General features: G+C 37.3%; 1 protein-coding gene across 8 annotated transcripts in view; it reads right to left on the bottom strand.

The window, feature by feature from the left end:
* Positions 1-18971, bottom strand: part of LOC120526805 (F-actin-monooxygenase MICAL2-like) — a 346702-nt gene extending 327731 nt beyond the window's left edge. For all 8 annotated transcript variants that reach the window (XM_039749949.1, XM_039749960.1, XM_039749956.1 and 5 more), the window contains exon 1: positions 18842-18971. The gene's annotated coding sequence lies outside the window, so the exon portion shown is untranslated. The remainder of the gene's footprint in view (positions 1-18841) is intronic.
* Between the last annotated feature and the right edge of the window lie 1191 nt (positions 18972-20162).

Below are 20162 nucleotides of genomic sequence, written 5' to 3'. Positions count from 1 at the left end.
AAAGTGGCCCTATATAATTTAACCATTTAAAAGCTCTCTTACATATTGTAGTTCATCCAGTCTAGTGCAACAGATGTGTGCCAGGTTTTCCAGGGAATTTGACAAGTCAGTCAGTCAGTCACTATCCAACCCGCTATATCCTAGCACAGGGTCACGGGGGTCTGCCGGAGCCAATCCCAGACAGCAGAGGGCGCAAGGCAGGAACAAATCCCCAGGCAGGGTACTAGCCCGCCGCAAGAATTTGACAAGTGCTGAATTAAATTAAAATATAAAATATTATCTTCTTGATCAGGTTTAATGACACAAATCACTGTATGATTTTAAAATACTAGATCTTCGTGTAATCACAGACCTGCAAGAATAAGCTGCTAAGAATAAGTAGTTAAGTTCCGCATTGCCAGCAATTACTCCAAATTAACCCAATAAACCATACAGTAGGGTGACAGCAAAGAACAAAACAACAAAAACACAAGTTAACATTATCTGTCCTAAGAATTTCATTTGGATTTCTAGCAAACGGGACCTACTTAATCCATGTTTTTAATGATTATAAATTGCCCGCCCTTGTGGCAGTTAACCACTGATCACTTCAAATGGATTCAGTTTGGGCCAACGATTGAACAGCTCTTGCTACTTCCACTGCAAAAATACAATGTCCAAACATATGGAGGTGAAGTGTTGGTGATGCTTTGAAATTTTTTTAGCCAGAGTCACTGGAAGAAATAACTACAGTTTACCCCTTAAGAGACAGTTACAAGATTGAATTTAAATAAAATAAGGATTGCCGGCTCCATTGCTCTACACAAGGTATGGGCATACCTCTGCTCATACATCACAAATTTTCTTACACATTGTTTTCCCTTATTGGGGTAACTTAAATTCGTTTTCAGTTAGTTTGCAAATGTTGGTTAGATCATGAGACTGGACAAGGCACACTGAGAACGCAGTTCAGGCCATTTATGTTTATTTTTCTCTCTCCCAGTCACTGTCTCACAGTATAATTTAACATCATGTCCCAGAGAGGGGCCCACCAGGTAGTCTTAAAATAAGCCAATCCCTATTTAGCATGTGATATCTAAAGAAATACAAGAGAATCAGGCATAAATATTTTAAAAAGGTAAAAAAGATAATATTTTAATAGAAAAAATGGTAAGCCCTGCAAATAACTAGGACAAAGTAACAGATTTCAGCTCACATATACTGCATGTTCATGATCAATGGGTCTCCTCAAGGACTGCAGTGCACTGCTCTACAAAAAATACTAGAAATGGACAAAAAATAATCAGTTTGTTAGGACTTACAAATAGTATAAACTTAGAACAATAAATAACAACAGGGGGTGCATCATTCATATTTTTGATGAAGTGATCTGTTCAAACATCTCTTGAGGTAATTGACCAAAACTATACAAGCACCTCCTTTAGCAGCTAAAACGTCATCCAAGAAATATGTCCCATTTTAGTAAAGTGTCTGAAATAAATCCTTCAACATGTGCAGACAAGTACTGGAATTACAAAACTGTTAAAAAATCACGAATTGTACAAGACACAAATGGAAGCTAGTACAAAAGGCAGCCTATTGCATGTCTTTTTTTATGCCAAGTATCAAACATCAATATTCATCTAGTTGGACAGAACTGAAGCTTAAACCCAGCAAAAGGATGAAAAGCTAAAACAGCAATGGCAAGAAGCACCTTTTGTGCCTTTAATATAATCACATAATCGGGGCAATGAAACAACAAATGATGCTGATTAAGGAAATACTGTAGTACATAATTAACCCTGCAGCACACAACATCACTAATAGAAAACAAGATGTCTTCACTTATCACTTACCAAATCAGAAAAGAATTTTGAGTCATTGGCTCCTCATTCAGCCTATTCCAACACACTCCAAAAACTGAGTACCAAAAAAAAATGCAAGCCAGTAACACTGTATTGATATTTATGATTTAGTGGAACAAAAAAAAACATTAACATTAGAGTTGTTTAAATCATCACATAGCAATTTGTGTTGAAGCTACTATAAACATGGGCACACAAACTGCTTGCGTGTCTGAACAAACCAAAGCACAAAACCACAGCTCACCATATACATTGTCATTTTATTTCCTTTAATTAAAACTGCAAAAAATATTCCAGGCAAACCACAATGCACAATTCCACTGTTATAAATCGCTCCTCGATAGAAGGAATCTCTACAGAGCAAAGTACAAGAGTTCTGTAATCTAGGCAAAGGTTTTGTTTTTGAAATCAAAGGAGATCATTTCAATTTTTGCTGCTTAACAGTGTTTTCATAAGAAAAAGCTTTAAAGCAGTACACAGAAATGTCAAATACCACCAATCTAGCCATCTGTAAAAAAATGATGGCATGATAGTTAGAAATTCCATATTTGTACATTTTACATGCCAGCACTGGTGAGTAATTAGTTGTGTTCTGCCATTCTTGATTTCATTAAAATATCTCTCCTACTCAGAAAATGACACTGATTAACCAAACCCATTTTGTGATATGTTGCACTGCTAATGGACTGTTTAAGTGCACAACATCTAAAAATGTGCTTGCATACAGGAAAACATTTATACTACTATCAAGTCCTACCTTATAACTTACCAAGATATGTATGGTTGGTAAACTTATAACTCTATAAATATGACCAGTGTTGGTATAGGAAGTGAGAGTGTCCTGTAATAAACTACTGCTCTGCCCATGGTTGATTTCTTGCCTTTCTGTTTTTGAACTGGATTAAGATGGATTAAAAAAGGATGGATTGATAGAAATACTTTTGTGCACAGAATGCATTTCCTTGTAAACAAAGTGCAGTGGGGTCACTGATAATTGAAGTACAATACTATGCCATAGAATCATACATTCTCAAAGAAAATCATGTAAATTGGTGGTGAACGGCTGTGTAATCTCAAACAATGCTATCTGCTTCTGTGAGTTTTATGTTTACTCAAATTCCAAAAGAAATCACGATTATAACACAGTACAGTTTAGAACAATTCCATATATATATATATATATAAAAGGTCTCCTAGAAGATGTTTAAAATGTCAGGCATTCTCAACAAGCACATTACATGTTTAACATAATGTGTTGCGGGTATCATGACTATATGAAAAAGAAGGGCTCCATTTCTGAGGGTCAAATATAACACTATATATACCCAATGCAGAATGGAATCAGGTCATTGGGGTTTTTGTATACACTTTATCAGGGCCCTATTATTTCACCAAAAAAAAAGACCACTGATTTTAACAGACTTGAAAAAGGATATATATTTTATTTATTAAAGCACTGCAGAGTGTTTTATTGTTAGATTTTTTTTACTTTTGAAATATGAGAAAAAAACTACATGAGGTTGACCAGAACTTTAAGGTAATATGTGGATTCTACATTTTTTGTATTATACGATATACATTATTTTTACAAATGTTCCACGTTTTAAGTCAGTGTCATTGTGAGTCTATAGAAATATAACAATTATTCACAAAATATTCTTATATATGGAAACTATTAATTGATATTGGCAGCTGCCACACAGCATTAATTTGTTTTAAATAATTTGTAACCATTAATTGTATTATAGTTTTTGCTCTTCAGATAGATTTTTAATTCACTGCATTTTACAGACTTATTTTACATTGTACTAGTCAAATCATCCATAATTCTTGAGGAGTAACTTCAATTTTATCTATGCAGTACCTGTGTTTTATCAATTTTATATACAAAAAATAAACAATAACGGTTTTTTATTTCTTTTGCATGAAATCACTAAGGAACCTCAAGGTTGCTGGATATTATGGCCGGCCTGTACACTGGTACTGTGAGTGTTGTGCAGAGTGGAGGCAGAACCTCTACGTTTTTCCCAGTTGATTCTGGGGTTCGTCAGGGGTGTGCTCTTGTCACCCTGTTTAATGCTTGCATGGACTGAGTGTTAGGCAAGGTCGAGGGGTCCAGCGGCTGTGGGGCATCTGTTGGCAAAGAAAGATTCACCTATCTTGACTTTACCAACGATGCTGTGATCTTCGCGGAGTCAATGGAGGCTCTGATCAGGGCTCTTGAGAGACTGAGCAAGGAGTCGAGTGTCTGGGTTTGCGAGTGTCCTGAATAAAAACAAAGACCCAGGCCTTTAATCACCTCTTAGGCATACCCATCAGCAGTATGTCTGTCCGCGGAGAGAGTGTTGACCTTGTCGAGGGGTTTACTTACCTCTTCAGTTACATTCACGTCTCTGGTGACTCTTCCTATGAAGTCAGTACACGGATTGAGAGAGCATGGGGGGGGGGTCATGACATCGCTGGAAAGGGGTGTGTGGCACTCCCAATACCTATGCAAAAGGACGAAGGTACAAGTCTTTAGAGTTCCGGTGCTTCCTGTTTTGCTGTAAGGTGGCAACACATGGATGCTGTCCAGTGATCTGAGACGAAGACTGGACTCCTTTGGTACTGTGTCTCTTTGGAGAATCCTTGGGTACTGCTGGTTTGACTTTGTGTCGAATAAGCGGTTGCTCATGGAGTCCCAAATGAGGCACATTACCTGCATTGTGAGGCAGTGTCAGTTACAGCACTACAGCCATGTGGGCGGGATTTCCGAGGGTGATCCAGCTCGCAGGATCCTCATTGTTGAGGACCAGAGTGGCTGGACCAGGCCAAGTGGACACCCATGTAACACCTGGCTGCGACAGATAGAGGGTCATTTCCGGAGGGTGGGACTGGACCACATGTCTGCCACGGGGGCTGCCAACAAGGATCCTGAGGTGTTTCATCATGAGTGAGTGCAGTAATGTGCTGTACTAGTGCATGCTCCCCAACCTGACCTGAAGTCGCTAGAATTGCTGAACTTAATAAAATGTTTGTACGTTATAGTGTAACGTAAGTAGTTTTTGTCCCTGTTACTGTAAATGCACTGCACAACCATTCACAAGATGCATTTGGTAATGGTCTGTCTTGTATGTTTTTATGCCATCACTACTACAAGTAACTGACATCACTTTTGTTTCTGTATGCTTACATTTGAAAAACTGTATTCTAAGTGTAGTTGTCTTGTTTCATTTTTCATTTTCTGATGCATATTGATGCTTCATGTTACTCTTTTGAAATGAGTTACAAACTTTTCTAAACAATAGTATATGGCAGAGTAAACAGCCAAGTCCACTAGTAGAAAAATAATTTTGTATTCTTGAATTACCACAAGCTGATCAAGACTTTCACAGTCAGAAATAAGTTTAGTATCATGAATACATACATTTGACATCAGCAAAACAAGGATATGCAAGTCTGAAAGCCTGAAATCTGTTTTTCAAATTTACAGATAGTTCAAACTAGTCAGGACCAAGGAAGCGTGGCTGGCCCTGACGTCCATGTAGCTTTAAGATGTAAGCAAATTGGCCACTTTATTTAAATCTAACTATCTATATAAGACTATGACATCTTACATTTTTTCTGTTTGTAGTTTCTGGTCAGAAAAGACCAGGCTGTTTCTGATGAGTTAACACACAGTTTGTGTGAGGAACTGAGTGGCTGGACCAGACCAAGGGGTCGCACACGTAACACCTGGCTGCAGCAGATAGAGGGTCATTTCTGGAGGGTGGGACTGGACCGCGTGTCTGCCTGGGGGGTTGCCAACCAGGATCCCGAGTTGTTTTATTGTGTAGTGGGTGCGGCAACGCACTGTACCAGTATATGCTCCCCTACCTGACTTGACTTGACTTGTAGTTAAGGTGACCAGAATTTTTTGGGCCAATCTGGGGACATGGGGGGATGGGGGTGCTAGAGGAGCATAGACTACATACAAAACGAAAGCTTATCACGTGATTTCTCGCCAAAGTTGCAGGAATGCAGTAAAGCATAACCTCTGTCAAAACACCGCACATGCGCGCCGAGTTCAAATTATCCTGGTGATGAGATACATTCAAAAAAGTGAACCAGCTGAAACCAGGGACGAAATCTTAAACCGGGGACAAAACGGGGACATGTTTCTGAGTGGGGACAGTTGTCCAAAAACGGGGACTGTCCCCAGAAAACGGGGACGGATGGTCACCTTATTTTAGTTCAGCCATGATGCGCTGTGCTGCACCAGCAAACACAATCGGAGACTGTATTTGGAAATGTGAGACTGTATGTGGAAAATGTATTTGAATAGATGGTGTAAATGAAATGCAGTAAAATTATATGTAGATCCAATTAATATATAAAGCAACATTAAAGGGTATCTTTTGAGGAAACCAACCCATCATCACTGGCCGTATGTAAGATGTTTTGTATATGCATTAAAAAATCCATGGGCAGGATCCAGCCTGCAGGCCTTGAGTTTGACGCCCCTGTCTTAAATGTTTCAATACTTTGACTGACAACCCAACACATTATCCTATTTCATGGTCCTTTAGATGGCTTGGAGATGATGATAAATTTTATTTGAAAATGGAAAATTATAGCAATTATTATATGTTGAAGTGATCTGCACCATACACAATGTAATACATTCTTCTGAACCTAATAAAGAAAAGGGGAAAAAAATGATTTCAAGTATATCGCTATTCTCTGGGAATATTAATAGAGCATAATCTTAACACATTTGTATATACTATTATCTTTATGCTGTATGAATTCTTATTTTTCAGTAGGGTTGTCAACCAAAAGTAAAAATGAAAATATTTCAAATTTAAAAGGTTTGATTAGACAGCGTACAACTGTTTGTTTAAATTTCTCAAGATACACATATGTATGTTGCATTGAGGTATAGTAAAACCTTGATTACCAGTCAGCGATTGGGACCGAGGCTGTGACAGATAACAGAACAGGTACTTTAAAATGATATACTGTAGATTAGAAAATAGTCATATTTATTTACAAAACAAAATATAACATTGTATTACCAAAATTAAATAAATTCATATAATACTGTAATGACCAGCGTAATAAGTAAACACAACTCAGAGATACAGGAGTTTTACTTGGAGTCTTAGTTCCATAACAAACGGTGACCTGTCTTATACTCTGTTTATCTGGGTTATGGAACACACCTCCAAAACAATAAAAGAAAGCATTTCCTACCAATCAGTTTATCTCCTGCCACTTACATTCTTTTGTTCTCTATACCACAAACACTCCCGCTTATTGACTCCTAACTCCCTGCTTAAAACTTCCTTCCGCTGCACCTTACTTTTTCTCCTAACTTCTCCAGTCACTCATCTCCTAAGAGGCATGTTAGCCCCTTAAAGAACAAAAGCCCTTCACCCAGTCCCATCACTTACAGCATTTATTCCACCCTTTCTGCTCCCACACAGCACATCACAAGCTCCCTGCACATTACAATATGTTAACAAAACATAATATAACAGAATTTAAAAAGAAAATTACAATACATAAGAACATTAACATTAATACAGAATAACATTGCCATCGGTGCTTTACATTTTTGATATATTTTTCGGCATCATGCTTTATATCGTTCACTGTTGTTGTTCCTACTCTGTAAACTGAAGCAATACTTTAAGGACTTTCGCCATTTCATAAATGTTTAATAATTTACATTTTTTTGACAATTCCAATACCGCATTCATATGTTTATCAGTCATAACAATGTATGGAAGATCAATTATAACAAATGAGAAAAACTACAAAATGCTATTAAAACTGAAGGTACGTAACTGATACTGTGGTGCTGGGAAAGAACACTATGTGCTAGCACAAGGGACGGTTATTCTAATGTGCACAGCTCACAGCGTACTGCACGGCAGTAGTAGTTCAGTAACAAGTACACGCTGGCATGTGCAATGTTTTTTTTTTTTTGGCCCTGACGGTTAATGGAGACTGACAGATAATAGAGGTTTTACTGTACATGTAAAAATATTCTGTGATTCGTCCACATTATTTAAGCAGAGAGAATTACATTATCCTTATTAATATTTATATTCCTCCCTATCCAAATGGGAACTTAGCAATGGAAATTATTCATTCTGTCCTCAATACTATAATGATGACTTGCTTGGCAGAATATGTGGTGACTTCAACCATGTGACTATGGAATGAACAATAATATATTTTTATCAGTTGGTGTTTTGTTCCAATCGAGGAAATAACAAACTGGACCTGTTTTATTCAACTGTTAAAGATGCCTTTTAGTGTAAACTACTGCCTCCATTGGGCAGATTTCACCACAACCTGATTCATCTTATTCCCAGCTACAAGCTGTTATTAGACAGCAACCCATTACCAACAGGATAATGATAAAGTGGAGTCTTGAGGCTGAAATGGTTCTGAATGACAGCTTCCAAATGACGACTAGGAATTGATGCGTTAGTCATACAGAGATGATAATGAGGGACTCAGTAACTGACTCACAGACAATGTTAACTTTTATGTCTACACTGTAGTACCTTAAACATAGCATGTTGCTTTCAAACAATTCCAAGATTATGGTCTCCTGAATGAGAAAAAGACAGAATTTAAATCCAACAACAAAGGGGTTCTGAAGGACAGACAGCAAGTGCTTAAGAAAAAGCTGAGGGAAGGAAAGAAAGTTTACAAAGCTAAAATAGAAAACAAACTCACTAAGAATAGCATGGAAGATGTCTGAAATGGACTGGGCATAATTACTAGACTCAAGCAATCCAGGGCATAGGTGCTAGAAGGGGATGTGAACAAAGCTAACCCCTTGAACCAATTTTTAATAGCTTTTCCCTCCCACTGCCACATTCTTCCAATGACCAGTCTTACCACATCATCCCTACTACATCAATAGCTCCCACATAAACTGAAATGGCCAGCAATGAGTCCACTTCTCACCATCAGTATTGGCTGTCCATAACTAAAGAACAAGTAAAGAGACAACTGAGGAGGTTACACACAGGAAAACATGCGGAACCAGAAGGAGTCAGTCCTAGAGTTCTTAAGGCCTGTGCTGACCAACTTTGTGGTGTTCTCTGCTACCTGTTCAGTCTGAATCTAAGGTTACATAATGTGCTGTTGCTGTACTGTACTGTATTGGAGTGGAGGATGCAATTATCTGCCTGCTCCACTAAGCTTATTCTCATCTGGACAAAGCTGGTAGCACTGTGCGGATAATGTTTTTTTGATTTCTCCAGTTCATTCAGTAACATCCAGCCATCCCTGTTATGGGGTAATGGACTATCAGTTTATAGACCCCCCTTTTTGTCAGGTTTATTAGCATCCAATATGATTTCTAGTATTGCAGATCCTAAATAATATGGGCAGTCTAGAGTATACAAGAACATGAAGAAAACTGGCTGCTCTGTTAAAAAATTCAATGATTAAAGCCTGAAAGATATTCTAAATATCAAGCTACACAGGAGTCTCTCTACTGTATTAGAGACATTAGACTGATGGTTCTATCACAGAAGCTAGCCCTCAGGTTTATCAGTCCTTTCAGGATTATTATAAGGACCAATAAACTAATAAATATTATTTGGCTTTGTTTAGTCATACTCAATAGATCCTTCATTTCAAGGATGCTGAATGTGATAATGTTACACTTTGCTTTAAACCTGTTAACATCAATGTGTATACCTGCACCTGTGGTACCCTCTCCACTTTTGATGGTAAAGGAGCCAGAATATGAAATTAAAAGGTTATAGATTCCTGTTATATAGGGTTTTGTATTCAATAACTGATTCTCCAGGGGAACGGTTACAGCCCTGGGGAACAGTCCAGAATACCTTCTTAAAGGTGAGCATGTTCCATCATTGCTTTATCAGTTTCATTGGAAACACCATATAATTTCTGGTAGAACTTGCTTTTGGAGTCCATAGCCCAGAAGGGGAACTCTGCCAGGGCCTAAGATAAAATTCTATCCTTTTGTCTGTATTATTATTTTATTTTTTTATTACCTATCAAGATTCAGTCAAAAATAATACAGTTTTTCCCTTTTAAATTTTCTTGTTAAACTTGTTTAAATGTCCCTATACAAGTATGTACATTTGGCAGGAATGAAACAAGAGGACAAGTCAAGTTAGCCATGTTTAAAACAGCAACCCGTGTGCTTTGCACCTTTATTTACTATGAGAGCATTTGGCACTTTGTGACTCACCACAAACATGGGACACTGGTATGCAAACCCTATTTGTCCACAATATTATCTATGTCCTTTGAAAATACTCTGTGCCTTACTTAAAAACTGAAGATTTACCTTTTTGATGCTTTCTTTTATGAAAAGACTGAATATGTCACAAACCCAACTAGTTATCAGGCAATATTTATTTTATGTAGCATTTTTCTGAGAGTATACCAGCATAAATAATCTTTTCCCATTCTATACTTTTGACTATGATAAGGGTAAACCATTCAACAAATCTTTGTCTAATACATATTTTTAATGGTGAACTGCTCTGCAAGCCTACTTTAGCAGCAGTTCTGCATTAGGACTTTTATGATCAAAACAAACAAATTGCTGTAACATTTGTGGGCTATGTTTTTAAAAGTTTTTGCCTCTTTCTGGGGAAAACAGGTACAGGTAAATTTCCATATCACTTCTGTCTCATGCTCCTAAATGCATAATAGGCAGTCTGCTATTATTTATAAAAAGGAGCTTTTTACAAACAGGCATTTGCTTATTCATTAAACCATAGCCATCCCTAATATGGTGCTACCCCCATCTGTTGCGACACCTTGAAAAAGGAAATGGATTTAAAGAGGCAGGCTACCATAAACAAAAACACAAGTGCATTCCCCCAGCTGCATTAATGACAGACTGGAGAATAAGGCTGGAGATATGCCAGGCTCCAAGCCTATTGGCCTGTGTGACTCCAGTTCTGTAGCTCTCAACTATTTAAAGGAGGCACTAGCGTGTAAGGTACTTTATCTACTCTACTGTGAAGTTTTCTAGAGATACTGTATATAAAAGTATCTTTCATAAATGGAAAGAAAACACAGCAAATGGAATATATTTTCAACCACACAAATTACTTTCCAAGCTTCAGAACCATATGATATGAAAAAATCAGATAAAACATAACAATATGATGAAGAAATATTTGACATATTAAGGATAATGTAAAATTGAAACTAGTAAAATATAGTCAAAATAAAACACATTATAAAGGTAAACACAACCAACACTCTCTATATATCCTCTGAAGCTCATGACAGTGTGGCATACAGGTTTTAGAAGTCAACTTGTAGTTACATGGCTGCAGCTTAATTGTATGATCTCAAGTCACCAATTAAGGGTCACTAATTTTGTTCGATTCACCAACTATATTTGCAGAAATGCAGCCTCAACCCTACACCATACTTCACTGTTGCCTACAAACACACAATCATGTAATGTACTATTCTAAAACTTTTTAGATGGAAAAACTGCCTTCTGTTAGAGCCAAAAATGTTAAATTTTGACTCATCAGCCCAGAGCCCTTTTCCATTTTTCTGCAACTCCCAATCTTTTGGAGTTATTTGGCTTTATTTCAACCTCAGATAAATAGTTTTTTGGTTGCAACTCTTCCAAGAAGACCACTTCTGTTAATACATCCCTGGAATGTAGATGGTTGGTTTCTGACAGTTCTCTGCTGACTGCAGAACAGGACATCTTGAGATTTTGAGGGGAAGTAAGTTTCATATATTTCTTGTTTGCTGTACTTATGTTTCCATGGATGACCACTACAAGCTTCACAATTTAACTCTATTTTACCTCTCTGGATCATGAGTATTTACACTGTAATACTATCTAGATGAAGTGCTACTAGAAGCATAATATCTAAGTGAGACTTTATAGTGTAAATAGAAAGTGTGACAACTGCAGTCATAAAGTAGCTCTTCCCAACTATCTGAGATAACTGTCAGGCTCATATCCAGGAGCACTTGCTTTTTTTACCTGTAGTACCTACTAAACAGCAAAATTTGTAAACAAGAAATATTTAACTTCAAGACAATATGCTGTATGAAGATGAATAACATACCTGTGTAATGAACTTTACGTAATTTATTGCATTGGAATAGGTGATATATGGCAACCTAACAGCACTTGGAGGTCAATTCAGTTTTAATTTGCACTGCACTGCAGGGTAAACTTATGTTTTCCTGATGTCTGTTGAGGAATTCCACAACAGAGAGACATGGTATGCAAGTTACATAAAACTGACCCTATGAAGGTGCTGTAAGTGAATGGGCACTATAAAGAAGCGGCAGGGCAAGAAAATGCTTTTTTATGTTGCTGCCAGGACAAGCCCTGGGTTCCCTTGACCATGACCAGGCAAAATAAGGTATAAAAATTGATCAGTTAATTAAATTAGCCACTAATTAAAAACTGAGTTAGTATAAACATTTCCATTCTTAAAGTCAGACTGTGTTAAATGTGGTATATCCATAATGGACTCCTGCCTGGAAATTACAGCAAGACAATAATAGAAAGTCCAGTAACTTTTTCCGTGACAAACACTTCAAACTGCTTAAGTTTTATTTTTAATGGTTGTTAAAAAATGTAAGCCTAGACTTAGATTTTGTGCTAATACAGCTGCTGAGCGCTGCTTCCTGCAGCTCTGACCTCAGATCTCAGGAACCTTCTGATCAAACACTACAATGGAGACACCAATACCTTGTTTGTAATTGCATTTTACCTATGACCTTGTTACTGCTTTCTGATCGTGCTCTAAGTGAAGAGCACTATACACAAATAAACAGAAATTAATTAATCTTTTTTTCCCAGAATACCAATTTAATGCAAACTACTAGCATTTGAGAAATAATAGCAACATGGAAACAACCTGAGGAAACATTTGCAAGACCATAAGCACAAATATGGTCCTGCACAAATTGCAGAACAGCTGCCTCAGTTTTCTACCAAGAAAAGAATGCTCAATACTTTTAATACTATTTTTAAAACTGGGAGTGGACTGTGTAGACTATTTGTGGCAAAAGTACAATATTGTTTCTGTCAGATCCAAGACAATGTCATCATAGTAATGTAAGCAAAAGAATAAACATAGGACATTCTCTGTTATGAGCCAACAGAAATTCACCTACACTCATTGAGCTGACATAATTTGTCTCATTGCTCAATACCTCCAACATGTCTCTGTCAGACTTGTGATAAGGTACTGCATTCCATTTACAATGTACATATTATGTTTGTTATATCCCGAATGAAATGTTTGTTATATCTTGAATGAATAATTATCTACAACACCTGCATTCACAAACCCAACAGGCTATGATCTTTTGAAAACCTGTCTATACAAGTGAAGGTGCATTATTCAAGCTACTAGACAATAACTAAAGAAAACAGGCTTAGGCTCTATGTAATATTCATTTTTGATGACTGCTGTACTTAAAGGGTGACATAGTGATATTGTGGGCGATTTTAATCAATTCTAGCCTAGATGTACTTGGCAATCAGATGTACTTGACAATCTACAACCCTGTAAAAGAAAGAAATGAGTGGAACGTTCTTGGTCCAATTTACACTAGGTTTACAATGCAGCAGTAGGCAATCCTGGCATCCCATGCAAGAATGGTATTAATACTTTCTGGATAACACTCTACTGTGAAACACATCACAGCACACATACAACTTTAATCAAAAAAACAGTTAACAACATGCCTGACAGATTTTATTCCAGAATGCAAGAACAGCCAACACTAACACAGAACACACAACCACAACAGTGAACAAAGATGTATAGCCTGTAAGTTAAAAAAAGAAATCAAAATATTTAAGGTAACGGTGACTGCTTTGTAACTCATTTTATTTTAACAGTATGATGATTATTTTCTTTTGTTGAATCATTTTTGTAAAAGTTTATATAGGTAGTTCTCTGGAAAAAAAGCTAAATAAAGATTAGCTTTACAGGCAAATTAATATCAGATATTAGAAAAGCCCTTAGCGTCAAGTCTGCCCAGCAGGTGCTGGAATTAAATCCACCTGTAAAGAGCTCCAGCTTTAAACACAAATCCCTACTTTAGGGACTCCAGTTTAAAATAATAAATAATGTATTTCATGCTTATCTTATAGTAATAAAAGGGGATGAAGTTTGCCCTTTTCAACATATGGGCTCATTTTAATACTTACTATGCTTAAGTCAATACTTGTGCTTTCAATTTTGAATGATTTGTATTTTAAATTCTAATTTCCAAAGTGAACTAAAATTCATCATTGATGTCACTTTTGAACACTGGCGTAACATTTTTAACATATTAAGGCATTAAAGGAAACAAAGACTTTTTGCCAGCACAAACCTTCTTTCATACTCAGAAGAGGAAGGCTGAATCTGCACCTTTTATTATTAGTATTCATGTCAGAAAATGCAGAGCATATTTCTAGAGTACAACAGGACAGGTTAACCACTTTAGAACATCCTTCTGCATAACATTCCTACTTTGAAGTCAAGCACTGATTCTGAAAGTACTTCCTACATTTAAAAAGGTAAACCATAAAATATTTTACATAATTTTTAACAATTTAATTCTTAATCTATGAGAAACAATGAAGCTGATATTCTATCTACAAAGACACAGGAAATGGGACCGATATTTGAGAATGGAAGATGACCTTTAACATTTCGTGAATTAATATAGAGAATCAAGGAAAGCAGCTAAATTTTATTAAAAATCCATCTTCTCTTAAAGAAAAATATATTAAAAATTTTGGACTTGGCAGCAGAAGCCCTGATTAGTGTTACAATGAGTTCATCTATCCAAATGAATACACAGCCCTCTTAAACATAATTAAATCATCACATTTGAAAAGTTTTATCAGAGGCTAGAATAGATAAATATTTCAGAAAAACTAAATACAAATAAAACATGACTGTTTTTGTCCACATGTCTGTTGCTATTTACTTGCAGGTTTTTAACTATTGTGTTTCAAGCAGCTCATGTAAAAGTTACATTGCCTCTACCCAAAGTAAGTTAAATGCCAACACAGGATGTTTGTAATCTGCCTATTATAGCTGTGCTTGTTGTGAATGCTCCCAAAATGGTTTCCCAGGTATTGCTAATGTTTAGTAGGGCTGCTACTTGATAAGGAATTGCGTACATAAATATCCACCACTCAGATCACTGAGATATGCAGTTTTCCCCAAGGTTACATTGCAAACTTTAAACTGTTAGTAAAAAACATTACAAACCATCAATTTTTTATTTTACTAGGCAGAGTGCTGCTGTTCATTATCTATGTGGACGATGCACATTCTCCCCATGTCTGACAATATTTTTTTCCAAGGTATTTCAGTTTCCTTTCCAAAGACTAAGGTTACTCAACTCTAAAATGGCCTTCTGCGAATGGGATGATGTGTGTGTCAGTTGATCCTGCGGTGGATTGGCACCCTATCCAGGGCCATTTCCTGACATGTACCTGAAACCCCTAAGTTAGGCTTAAGTCTCCAACAACTCTGGAAAGGATAAAATAGGTCTGACAATATGTGAAGTATATCTGAGTTACATCAGACACTGCAAAAGGTGCACTACTGCAAGTATGTTCTGAATTAATGTTAATATATTTACACATATGGACACTTTCATACTGCAATAAATCCCTAAAGTGATTAGGGAGTTCACACTGACTCAAATAATTACTCTAATCAACTTGAAGAAACATTAAAATTACAAATAAAATGTGAGTTCATATTATACAAGGGGGGGGGGCTTAACAAGACTGATAATGTCATTTTTCAATGTAGTCTTGACACTTCTCAATGCACTTGAACCATCTGCCTGGAAGTGCCTGGATTCCTGCAGAATAAAAGGTTTTGTCTTGTCCTCGCAACCACTCGTGCTCCACTTTTTTCACATTGTCATCTGTCTTGCACCCATAACCATTCAGATGTTTTTTTAGCAGTCCAAAAAGGGGAAAAACACATGGTGCCAAATCTGGTGAATAAGGAGGATGTGGTAATACCTCAAACTTCAGTTTTTCCAGACAAGTCTTGGTGTTCTTAGCACTGTGCGACTGGGCATTGTTTTGCAGCAAAAGGACTCCTTGAGACAGCAGTCCCTGCTGTTTGGATCGAATAGCAGGCTTCACATTGGTCTCCAGCAAGTCACAATAACTTGCACTAGTGACTGTAGTACCCCTCGGCATGCAGTGTTCGACAAGTTTTATTCTGCTGGAATCCAGGCACTTCCAGGCAGGTGGCACAAGTGCATTGAGAAGGGTGGAGACTACACTGAGAAATGACATTATCAGTTTTGATAAGGTTGGTTCCATTTTCTAATAAATCCCATTGTCGAAGTTTAGCTTGACTCCCCCTTGTAAAAGGTGTTGAATATAAGGCAATGGACAATATTATTAGATTACGTAAAGTGTAAGTGAGGTCACATCTGGAACACTGTGTGCAGTTTTGTTCACCATGCTAGAAAAATGGCATATTAACTCAGAAAGCTGTGCAAAGAAACTAAATGAATCTTCGGATTAAAATGTATGTCCAACACTAAGAAGGTATAGAAATTAAACCTCTTTAGTCTGAAAGAGACAACGCTATTAGGAGACAAAATTTAGGTGTTCATAATTCTGAGGATGTTAATAAAATTAATCCATCAGAGTCAGGTCTTAGAGAACCCTGGTGTAAAACAATGGAACATGTTATGACTAAAACCAGTGTGGAGAGAGTGGATGTGTGTGTGTGTGTGTGTGTGTGTGTTTGTCCTATGATGGACTGGTGCCGTGTCCAGGGTTTGTTCCTGCCTTGGCCCTATGCTGGATTGAATAGGTTCAGCAGACCCCCGCAGGTTAGAAAATGGCTGGCTGACTGACTGACCAGGAAACAGTTTTTTACACACATAGTCATTTGAAACATGACTAGCAAGTCATACAGTTCAAGATAAAAATTTGAGAACCTATAAAAAGTATCTGGATTAGACAATGGAACAATTTAACTACTAACTAACCAAACAAGTTTGATGGTCCAAATGGCTGCCCTCTTATATGTGAAAATTTTTTATGTTCTTTTTAAACACGTCTTCCACTTTACTCACATTTTTCACAAGTTCATATTACAACAGCTCGTGTTAGTTATTTACATAGAATCGTACATGTGCAATTGAGAGTCTACTGCTGTATCTAAATATATATAACAATCCTTCTATTTTCATTACCTGCTTATCCATGTTATTGTAATCTATCAAGGCCCATACACAACCAATTTAGACTGACCTGATTTTTATTCCTAAATTAACCTAATTTCAGCCTCTACAGGATGTGGAAGAAAAAACACAATGCAAATGGTGCAAGATGGGAACAGTAACCCAATTTATAATGTAACTGTGGAGCAGTGAAGAGTAGTTCCCACCTGACACTCTTTAAAAAGATGAGGGGATCATAGATGTTATATTTCCAAGTGCTGACAGCTGTAGAAGTCCAAGGATAGATTTTATATAATCTGTATCTTGCCAAAGCCAAACTGAGTGTAGAATCAGATAGTGAGCTAAGCAAACTGGTAATGCGGTAGTGTAGTCAGAAATATTGAAGGAAAGAGGGAGTAGTAGAGGCAGGGGAAGTGGAATGTTAATGTAAAGCAAACTTACTGCTTTACTTATTTATATTAATTTCTTTATGATTACTCACTTCAGTCACCCCAACATTCTCTTTCATTTAAAATATTACATTTAATATTTTGGATGTATGCATTGCTTTGTTCAGTTTCAGAACTATACACACTCATATCCCCCAATCTCTGTATGCTATGTATATGCTAACAGACACACATACACTGAATACATATACTTCCAGTTGAAAAATAAAAACTGTGCCTAAGCTACTAAGCAGTAATCAGCTGATATGCGACTCGTTTTGTTGAAAAAAACTTCACGTATTTTCAATCTGTGCCATTTAGTGTCGAGTACGTGTCTCTGAAAAATATTTTCCTCCAGAGTAACTTGCGTCCCGTTTATGGTTGATTTCTGTCCCGTTTCCTGGACTATACAAATAGGCTTACGCCACACTATGACTGAGTAATAGAATAAGATGGTTCAAAAAATAAAGGAATATATATATATATATATATATATATATATATATATATATATATACAATCAGTTACAAATGATTTCATACATACACGTATCTACTTTAAAATGTGAAGCATGTTGTCAGCGTATCTGTGCTTCTACACCCTATTATAACTACGTATCTGTGCTTCTACACCCTATTATAACTACGCATCTGTCAGTGTACTCTACAGTTTATATTTTCCCTTTCCGCGTATATATATAAATTGCTTTATGTTCGTTTGACTCTACCTAGGGTTTAGTTGGGTACACATACATATTTTTTCTTACAGTCATAGCACGTCCTTTACCTCTGTGTGGTCTGCTCGACCGTCTATGTGTCAGCAAGTGAATCAATGTCTAGCCACTCCGTAACATTTTTTGCCCAAGACACATTTGTGAGCTGTATCATATATAAGTATTTTCCATACATTCATTCTTTTGTTTATAAATGTTGTTCTAAACCTCGAATGCTGCTTTTAAAAATATGTTGGCTCTAAGCCCTCATTCGAGCTCAGAGGCTGTCGCTATCTTTGGATTCGAAACAGGTGAACACATCACTATGTACGCTTAACTGTTGAAGATTTCAGCAAATGGTATCTGAAGCATTACCTTCCAAACGCGCACCGGGCATAATGTCTAGAGTCTCCTCACCATCTCTGAAGTAATTGTTTCTCTGTGCTCTTTTACACTGAGCAAATTTAGTGTAACGGTACACTAGGCATGCAATGTGATAGGGAAAGAAGAGCCGAGGTATCCATTCTTAAAATAATGGGGCTAATTTTACTCATCCTTCTAACGTGACTTCAACGTGAGAGATGAATATTTAGTAACCGCTCATCTTAAGAATCCCACGCCTGTCTTCACAACAGACAAAAAAGCATTTCCTGCCGGGGACTTACTTTAATCTCCAATGCTAACCGGAGCTCCTGAGGCTGTGCGTGGTAGTTCCATTTGACGTGTCACTCGGCTTTTGCTCGAACTCAAACTACGAACCCACAGCTATTCGCCAACGTGCATCTACCCTCGCGGGCTCCCTATCAGTGCTTGACTTTCTAACGCGGCCGAACTTTCAGATGTACACACCCAGGAGAGTAGGCGGGGTTATTTTATGACGTCCAATGAGATACGCGAGAGCGCGAGTGAGACACACCCAATGGGACACGCCTCTGCAGCTGCTGTCAGCATTTTTTACAACTTGTCAGTATGTGGAGAGATTTGAAGTGCGCGACCTTCTCCTCCAACTTGCAAATTTTCCACGTTTTTCCCGTCGACTGTTAGAAAATTAAATATTTAAAGTGTGGATCACTACCGGTTTTTCATATGTGAGTGTACGCTATCAAAGAAGAAAATATTCACAGGATTTCCTGCAACAAGGAAACTAAGTGCGGAAGAAATGTTCAACAGAAAGGGTGGGTATATACTGCAGAACCCGTGAGGCTTTTCTTAACTTAATAAAAGACGTTTAATTGAAAGCTGAAACTCGAGCGTCTTAATCGTCTGAATAATTAAACATGGCAACAGCCTTCCACTGCGTGTCGCCGAACGGATGGGAGCCTGCTACTAACCGAATTAAAAACGTTCATCCTTTCATCTCGGACGGGTTGGTCATCGTGAAGAAAGCTAAATTAGACTGACCTCTTAAGTCCTGGACGCGCGTGAACACACTACGTTTCAAAGGACTTAAAGTAAGCCACCAAACATCTTTCCCGGTGTTAAGCTGCATTTTTCAACCCAGGCACATTTTTTTTGTGCTTGAAGTATGTGGCGGATTGTGCAACTAACCAGATTTTCCTACACTGAGTTCATGACAGAGGGACATTTTTATTGGGTTGCGAAATATGTGCTTCAGCAGCACGGATTTCATTTAACCAGGTTTGAGATTGTTACTTTACCTTCTTTATTTTAAATATACTTGTAGCAAGCAGGAATCTACTCAAGAATATGCAAACATCTACACAGAACAAAATGTAAAATATTCTTAATTGCATGCATTTGGATGTGAGAGGAAAACACAGTTATTGGAGAAATACAAGTCCACGCAAAGTGTGGCTAATCCAGAGTCTTGACATAAAACTGTTGTAACTGTGAGACAGCAGTGCTAAAAACGTTTCTCTGTTTCTACGTTGAAAATATTATCATCAAATAATCACATTATGATGTTAAATATGACCAGTCACTTACATTTAGGATTGTTTGTGGATGTGCCCTCAGTCATACAGT

This window comes from Polypterus senegalus, chromosome 1, assembly GCF_016835505.1.
Source record: "Polypterus senegalus isolate Bchr_013 chromosome 1, ASM1683550v1, whole genome shotgun sequence".
NCBI classification, from domain to species: Eukaryota; Metazoa; Chordata; class Cladistia; order Polypteriformes; family Polypteridae; genus Polypterus; species Polypterus senegalus.
This window is presented reverse-complemented; position numbering and strand designations above follow the sequence as displayed.